Below are 9633 nucleotides of genomic sequence, written 5' to 3' on the forward strand. Positions count from 1 at the left end.
TGCTATCTAACTTGTCTTTGAAGATTTGGTAAGAAAGGGTCAATTCATTCACACAGGAGCTTGAGGGGATTTGAATTGAGGGTCGGTGAAGTTAATTCTGACTCAAGGGGACCTGAATGATATCAGACAATTCATATTTGGCATCATTCACTTTTACACGCGTGCTGGGAGGTAAAACTCAAAGGTGAAGGGGGTAAAGGTTAATCTGCTCCCTTGCCATGTATTTGTTGGGACTCTGAATACCAACATTCTAACAGGGGTTTATAATACACAACCCTCTGGTTCAGCTGTGAATATGCTACCGCTGAGCCTCAACTCACACTGGTCTGGAATGAAATCTAAATCAACCTGCATGAATGAGCCGTGCTACAGATGTCAAGGCATGTCAATGCATGTCAATACAACATACATAAAGATCACAGGGTGTCGTCGTGGGCAAGACCTCAGCTTGAGTATAAGTAACTGATCCAGTGTTTGGCGACCGTTTAGGTCAGGGGAAACTGAACTGCAGGTGTTCAGATACAAATCTAGAACTCAGTCTGTCCAATGCGGAGAAGAATACACAACTGCTCATAGAGAATTTACATTACCAAAGGAGGCCATTCTTCCCAATGTGTTGGATGTGGATAGAAAAAAGAAGATCTCCAGCCTCATCCCACGTTCCAGCTCTTGCTCTGTAGTCATGTATGTTATAGACCTTCAGTTGCATATCCTTTCTTTAAAATGTGATGAACATTTCCGAGTCTGTCACACGTTCAAGCAGTGAGCACTAATCACTCACTACCCTCTGCGTGAAAGGCATCTCTAATGCTCTCTAATACCTTACATGTCTGCCCACTGGCTTTAACTCAGTCCCGTTATTTAAGAAGGTACCATGAGAGAAATCGGGGAAACATGGAAACAACGGCTTCCTGCCGGCAATGCACCCCCCACCCTCAGGTTGCTTCAATGGGAGAGGGGGGGGGGGGGGGGTGGCTTCAATGCGCCGGATTCTCTGGTCCCCCAGCTGATTGTTTCTTTGCCGCTCGCTGTGTGGTGAATGTATTGCAGTAACAATTCACCATGTGTATAACTGTATTACGCTGTTGGCCATAAGGGCTCCACCTATGGAACATTATGGAGTATTACCTATAATGTAACATGTTGGTGCCTGTGTGGGCTCCGCCCCTGGCTCCACCCCTTGAGGGGAAATATAAAGAGCAGTTGCCCTGTAGGCGGCTCCCACTAACAGATCAGACACAGGCAGGCACGGTTCTAGTTGATTAAAGCCACAGTTTACTTCTACTCCTGGTTTCGTGTGAATTGATGGTCGCATCACGCTGGTCGCGGATTCTATCGTCCTGCTGCTTGTCAATGGGATTTCCGTTGAAACCACACTCATGCCGCCGGAAAAACCGCAGGCTGGGGTGCGCTGCCGACGGGAATAGTCCGGCCATCGAATCCAGTTGACGAGCAGCAGCAGGAAGATCAAATCCCACTGCCAGTGGATGGTGTGCCGCCAAGAAATATGTGGCTGGGGGACAAGAGAATCCAGCCCTACTTTCTTAAGAGCAGGGGAGAGCACTATTTGTCCACTCGGACCTATTTCACCATTAACTATGCTCTGTTGAAATGCTATCTCAACACCATACTCCCACAGTTCTTGATGCCCTTACTGTTTGGAAATCTATCAACTTCCTTCTTAAATATATTGTGACCTGGCCTCCAGTCTTCTGTGGCAGAGAATTCACCACCCTCTGAGTGCAGAGGTTCCTCTCATCTCAGTATTAAATGGCTTACCCTGTATCCTGAGACCGTGACTCCTTGTTATAGACCCCTGCCTCCATAAGGAAACTTCATTCACTCCAGTCCTGTCACAGAATTTTATAGATTTCAATTTTATAATGAAAATTATAAATATTATAAAATTATAAAACATAGTATCCCATGGATCAGCCTGGTGAATCTTTGTTGCACTGCACTCCCTCTATGGTAATGAGTCCAAACATTTTGGAACTTTTATAAATATTAGTTTGCCAATGTTACAATTGGTTCTCTCATCCAAATTATTGATATAAATTATAAATAACTGGGGCCTAAACATTGATCCCTGCTGCACCCCACTTGTCACTGCCAGTCACTTTAAAAAAAATGCTTATTTCTACACTCGTTCTCATGTCTGCTAACCGATTGTTAATCCATGCCAATACATTGCCCTCAATGCGATGTGTTTGATTCTACAAATTATCCTCTTATGTGGGACTTCAACGCAAGGTTTTTTGAAAATCCGAATGCACCATATTCACTGTTTCTGCCTCATCTATTCTATTAGTTACATCCTCCAAACAAGTTCATGAAGGTTTCTCAAATATAATTTCACTGTCATAAATTTGTCTAATCCCGTTGATATTTTGAAGGGTTCCAGCGATATTGGGGAAATATCTGGAAGCATTGTACCGTTCATCAGCAACAGGAGCAAGTGCCCTTGTCCAACCTACCCAAACGTTTCATAATTCTGTAAATGACAATCAAATCTTCCCTCATCTCCTTTGCTTCAAGGAGAAAAATCCATGCTTCTCCAATCTAACCGTGGAACAGAAATCTATCATGCCTGCAACAATTCAAATAAATTCCATCTCTAATCTCTCAAGAACACTCACATCATTTCAGAGATGTGGTGACCAGAATTAGGCTCAATGTCAAGTTGGCCTTAATCTCAATTTTATAAAGGTTTACATTACCCGGGTGAGGATGGTGCTGTCTAGTCGCTGGTGCGTCTGCGCTCCACCGCCCTCGAACCCCACCCACCCCCATCATTGTGGGGTGAAGGGGACAGGGGTTTGCAGGGCCTGGAGCTGGATCGAAGACCCAGGGATTGGGAACCCAGAAAGAGGTAGCATGGTGACACAATAGTTAGCACCGCTGCCTCAGCGCCAGAGATTCAAGTTTGATTCCGACCTTGTGTGTTTGGACTTTGCACGTTCTCCCCGTGTCTGCGTGGGTGTGATGAATGTAATTCACACTGTAATATATATACCATATTATTGTAAGCGCAGTTGCGTTGCCCGACCACGAGGGGGAGTAGCACTGGGAATGCATAGGAGTTTGTACAGGGCTCCACCCTTGGCTCCTTCCCCTGGACTGCTGTATAAAGATCGATGGCCAGAGCCAGCCGACCAGTTCATCCAGGGTTCATTGTGTTACAGGCTGGCTCTGTTGTAAGTAGATTAAAACCACTGTTCATATCTTAAAGCATGTGTCTCATGAATTGATGGTCTCATCAATTTAATCTACTTAAGAAACAGTCAGGATCAATCATGGAATCAGCCCTCAAGCCTGAGCGACTGGACCACGACCCACAGGATGCAGAGGCAAAAGAAATGTTTTCTCATTGGCTCCGGTGTTTTAAAGCCTATCTGGCGGAAGCAAACACATCCGAAACAACGGAGGAGCAGAAACTGAGCCTACTGCACGCGAGGGTGAGCCACAGAATTTCTACTCAACTAAACTGTACCGGCTCCTATACTGAAGCCCTAGCGCTACTCGACAAGATGTATTTGAGGCCTGTTAATGAGGTCTATGCACGACACGTGTTTACTACTCGCCGCCAGCGGCCTACGGAATCGCTAGCAGAATTCCGGAGAGAGCTAAAAACGTTATCTAGTGACTGTAATTACCAGGTGGTAACCGTGGCAGAACACAGAGAACTTGCTGTGCGCGATGCCTTTGTTGCGGGCCTTAGATTGAATTACGTGCGCCAGCGACTGCTGGAAAAGGGGGCACTAAATCTTGAAGCGACTGTTGAACTTGCTACAACTATGGAGGTCTCCTTCCGCAGCCTCACCTCGTTCCCCGCGACCCCGTCATGGGCCCCCGACCAGCAACTCCCCCAGGCCTGCGCCGCGCGGCCGCCCAGCCACAATGCTGCCCCAGCCTGTCACTTTGGCGGCCAGAATCAGCACTCGCGGCAGCACTGCCCGGCCCGCAATGCGACAAGCAGCAGCTGCGGGCGAAAAGGACACTATGCCAGAGTGTGTCGGGCGAAGAAAGCCCCAGCCTCTAACCCTCCCACGATTCAAAGCACTCGTTCTGCCCCAGCCTCTAACCCTCCCACGGCTCAAAGCAATCGTTCCCTGAATTCACAGGCCCGCAGGCCCCGAAATGCTGCAGCCTGTATGCCGACTCCGCCCCCATCCGACATATACGACTCATGGGGGCAGCCATCTTGGCAATCCTCCTCCATGCGGCTGGCCATGTGCGACTCATGGGGGCGGCCATCTTGACAATCCTCCTCCATGCGGCCGGCCATGTGCGACTCATGGGGGTGGCCATCTTGGGATCCATCCCCTTCGAACTCTGAAACTCACCTCGACGACTACGAACTGAGAGGGCAGTCATCACGGGGCCACTCCAGCACAGCTGATCGAGCCGCCGACTACCCGCAACTCAGCGCAGTCACACTGGACCAATCGCGCCCGAAGCATCTCCGCAACTCGATGGCGACGGTCCAAATCAACGGGTACAGCACGCCGTGCCTTTTCGACTCCGGGAGCACTGAGAGCTTCGTACACCCAGATCTGGTAAGACGCTGTTCGCTCCCTGTTTTCCCTGCGCGGCAAACTACCTCCCTCGCTGCGAGCACCCACTCTGTCCAGATCCGAGGGCGCACCGCCGCGACGCTCACAATCCAAGGTGCTAGCTATGCCAAATTCCAGCTCTATGTCCTGCCCGAACTCTGCGCCCCACTCTTATTAGGCCTTGATTTCCAGTGTAATCTCAAGTGTCTGACCCTCAGTTTCGGCGGACCCCTACCCCCACTCACTATCTGCAGCCTAGCCACGTTGCGAATCTCCCCCCCTCTTCTCTTTGCCAACCTCACCCCGGACTGTAAACCCGTAGCCACACGCAGCAGGCGGTACAGCCTGCAGGATAGGGTGTTCATCCGATCGGAGGTCCGAAGGCTCCTCAGTGAGGGGATCATAGAGGCTAGCAACAGCCCCTGGAGAGCTCAGGTGGTGGTCGTCAAGACCGGGGAAATATTCCACATGGTCGTAGACTATAGTCAGACCATTAATAGGTTTACGCTCCTCGACGCGTACCCCCTCCCCAGGATTGCAGACACGGTTAACCAGATCGCCCAGTATCGGATTTTTTCCACGGTGGATCTGAAGTCTGCATACCACCAGCTCCCAATCCGCCCGGAGGACCGCCACTACACGGCATTCGAGGCCAATGGCCGCCTCTTCCATTTCCTCCGGGTTCCCTTCGGCGTCACTAATGGGGTTTTGGTGTTCCAACGAGCAATGGACCGAATGGTGGACCAGTACGGGCTGCGGGCCACGTTCTGTAATTGGATAACGTTACCATCTGCGGCTATGACCAGCAGGACCACTACGCCAACCTCTACCATTTTCTCCAGACGGTTCAGAAACTAAATCTAACCTATAACAAGGAAAAATGCGTATTCCGCATGACCAGACTAGCCATCCTCGGCTATGTCGTGGAAAACGGAGTCCTGGGCCCCGACCCGGACCGTATGCGCCCCTCTTAGAACTCCCTCTCCCTCATGGTCCCAAGGCCCTCAAACGGTGCTGGGGATTCTTTTCCTACTACGCCCAGTGGGTCCCTCAATATGCGGACAAAGCCCACCCACTCTTTAAGGCCACACTATTTCCACTGTCAGCTGAGGCGCGCCAGGCCTTCAACTGCATCAAGGAGGACATCGCCAAAGCGGTCATGCGGACGGTGGATAAATCCACCCCCTTTCAGGTTGAGAGCGACGCCTCAGAGGTAGCTCTTGCAGCCACATTAAATCAGGCAGGAAGACCAGTCGCATTTTTCTCCCGAACCCTCTCTGCTTCGGAACTCCGACACTCGGCAGTCGAAAAGGAAGCACAAGCCATTCTGGAGGCTATTCGTTACTGGAGGCACTGCCTCGCAGGTAGGAGGTTCACCCTCATCACCGACCAAAGATCAGTTGCCTTTCGACAACTCGCAAAGGGGCAAAATTAAAAACGATAACATTCTGCGGTGGAGGATCGAACTCTCCACCTATAGTTACGATATCAAGTATCGACCGGGGAAGCTCAACGAGTCCCCAGATGCCCTGTCCCACGGGACGGCGCCAGCGCACAGAGCGACCGCCTAAAAGTCAACCACAATGACCTCTGCCACCCGGGGGTCACCCGGCTCACCCACTACATCAGGGCCCGAAACCTGCCTTTCTCCAACGAGGAGGTAAAAGCGGTCACCAGGGACTGCTCGATCTGTGCAGAGTGCAAACCGCACTTCTATAGACCAGACAGGGCCCACCTGGGCAAGGCTTCTAGGCCCTTTGAACGCCTCGCGATCGATTTCAAAGGGCCACTCCCCTCAACTAACAGGATCCTGTACTTCCTGAACGTAACAGAAGAGTTCTCCCGCTACCCCTTCGCTATCCCGTGCCCCGATATGACCTCCCACACAGTTATTAGGGCCTTGCATAGTATCTTCACCCTGTTCGGTTTCCCCAGCTATGTACACAGCGACCAGGGTTTGTCCTTTATGAGCGACGAGCTGCGTCAGTACCTGCTCGACAAGGGCAGCGCCTCGAGCAGGACTACCAGCTACAACCCCAGGGGGAACGGGCAGGTGGAGAGGGAGAATGCGACGGTCTGGAAGACCGTCCTACTGACCCTCCGGTCCAGGAATCTCCCAGTCTCCCATTGGCAGGATGTCCTCCCAGACGCGCTCCACGCTATTAGGTCTCTCTTATGCACCGCGACCAACCTGACCTCTCACGAGCGGCTCTTTAGTTTTTCCAGGGTCACTATCACAGGGGTCTCTGTCCCAGCATGGCTGAAGACACCAGGCCCTGTACTTCTCAGGAAGCATGTCAGGGCGCACAAAACTGACCCTCTTGTAGAGAAGATGCGCCTGCCTCACTCAAACCCCCAGTACGCCTTCATAGAGTTCCCTGATGGCCGTCAGGACACCATATCCCTCCGGGACCTAGCACCCGCAGGATCCAGCACCCCCACTATCACTGCAGAGGTACCCCTCACTCTACACCCCACCCAGCCGCCCCCTCGCGCTCCTGAGCCCACTAGCTCGCTACAATTGTTTTGCGCAGCCACGCCGGCTAGCTCCCTGCGCCCCCAGTCGAACCAGACGGGTATGGAGCTCGGACGCAATCGTCCCCAGAGTCTGCCATCATACCCCAACCCACAATACCCATCCAGCCACCTCAAGAGGCTGCAACCCCAGTGCTCCGCAGATCGCAGCGGACGACATGAACACCGGACAGACTCAATTTGTGAACCACCACCACCCCCGCCGGACTTGATTTTTTTTGTAGGGGGTGAACGTGGCGAATGTAATTCACACTGTAATATATATACCATATTATTGTAAGCGCAGTTGCGTTGCCCGACCACGAGGGGGAGTAGCACTGTGAATGCATAGGAGTTTGCACAGGGCTCCACCCTTGGCTCCGCCCACAGCTCCTCCCCCTGGACTGCTGTATAAAGATCGATGCCCAGAGCCAGCCGACCAGTTCATCCAGGGTTCATCATGTTACAGGCTAGCTCTGTTGTAAGTAAATTAAAACCACTGTTCATATCTTAAAGCACGTGTCTCGTGAATTGATGGTCTCATCAGTGAGTTTCCTCAGGGTGCTCTGGTTTCCTCCCAGTCTAAAGATGTGCAGGTTGGAATGGATTTACCATGCTAAATTGCCCCCTAATGTCCAAAGGTTAGGTGGGATTACAGGCATGGGGGTGTGGCCTCGGTGGTGTTCGCTGTCAGAGCGTCAGTGCAGATTAGATGGGCCAAATGGCCTCCTTCTGCACTGCAGGAATTCTATTATTCTACGATTAATTTCCTGCATTTTTTCATGCCTTTATTCATTAATCACAACCTATTTTCTATATTGGCTCTCAATGTCTTGCTAATGTCAAGGTTGATGTGCGTGCACCACCAGGTCCCTCTCTTCCTCCGCATTCTTCTAAAGCTACCATTAATTTATATTGAGGCTCACTATCCCTTCTGCTGAAATGAATCACCTCACATCCTTTGTATTGTATTATCTATTCCAATTCTCTTCCCATTCTTTAAGAATCATAGAATCCCTGCTGTACAGAAGGTGGCCATTTGGCCGATCAAATCTGCACCGACCGCCAGAGCACCCTACCCAGGGTCAGGCCTCACCCTATCCCCGTAACCCAGTAAACCCACCCAACCTTGTGGATACTAAGGGTCAATTTAGCATGGCCAATCCACCTAACCTGCCTATCTTTGGACTGTGGGAGGAAGAGGAGCATCCGGAGGAAACCCACGCAGACACGGGGAGACATACAAACTCCACACAGACAGTGACCCAAGGGCAGAATTGAACCTGGGGCCCTAGCATTGTGGGGCAGCAGTGTTAACCACTGTGCCACCTATCTATTTAGCCTATGACATATTCCAAGCACTTCATGTCATCCGCACTATTCACCACGCTTACAATCTTGTGATCTGCAGCAAATATTGAAGTTCCAAGATCCAAGTGATTTATATATCAGACGAAAAGCATTAATTGGCATAGGTGTTGGCAGGAGAAAGCAAAGGGGAACCATCGACTTTCCAAACAGACTTTTTGAAAAATAAAGGCAAGATTGAACATGTTATTAATATTTGCCGAGGTACAGTGCCTGCCTATGATTGTACGTCATTTCTGGTGATTATAAATGAACCACAATGTAAATTTGACAGATTATCATAAATTGGTTGTTAGTGTAGCCATTGGCGCACTCAGGGTTGTTCAGTAATTGCTTCCCAACAGTGAAGTCGCATTGAACAGCAAAAACACCAATTGAGTTTTTGCAAGCGCGGCTGACTTGAGTACAGCTCAGCCAACTATGAACAACCAAAATAAAACTTTGTTTGATTAGATCCAACAATCGCGGGTTCAAAAAACATATGAGCTTGGTATAACATAGGGCACCGAAAATAATAAATGGCATTGCTCGATGGTGTGGTAGGCAGAAAGTCTTTTTGGACTGAGGGCAGCACCCTGCTGGTGGGCAATTTCACTTGTATAGCCACTGCATAGGGGCAGAGTGAAATGCCTTGTTTAACCTGTTGTACAATTCTTGACACGCTTTATCTTTCCGGGGCTATGTGAAGCAGACCTGGCAATGTGTCCTTTCGAACGTCGCAGTATTGGGCACGTTTACCGGTTTCCACGATACAAAACGAAAGATGATTTGCCATATGTGATCCGTTGACTGGCAGAATAGCTTTGATGTGTTTTACCTCTTGGAGCAGAATGCAAAGTGAATAGTTTGTCCTTTGTCTACAAGATTGACAGGAAGGCCTGTTTGCTTTTTATTTATTTGCTGACATTTCTCTCTTGCTGGAATGTGCCGAGCTTTTCACTGAGGTTTATCTTCGCCAAATATCGCACATGGTTCCCAATTAAGCCATTACGTTTCTTGCAGTGGACATAGCCGTACAAGAATGTCATTTAATTCATTCTGTTTAAATTGACACCACTATCAATAAAAAAAAATTTCCAAAAAATCCTTTTCACTTATATTACTGATCGTGTTGGAGGTGTAATTTCCTATCCAGATTTCTTGTGAACGTCGCTTGCTCTTTAACTTCCTATTCAGAAATATCACTGACCACACT

This window comes from Scyliorhinus canicula, chromosome 6 (genome assembly GCF_902713615.1).
Source record: "Scyliorhinus canicula chromosome 6, sScyCan1.1, whole genome shotgun sequence".
Classification (NCBI taxonomy): Eukaryota; Metazoa; Chordata; class Chondrichthyes; order Carcharhiniformes; family Scyliorhinidae; genus Scyliorhinus; species Scyliorhinus canicula.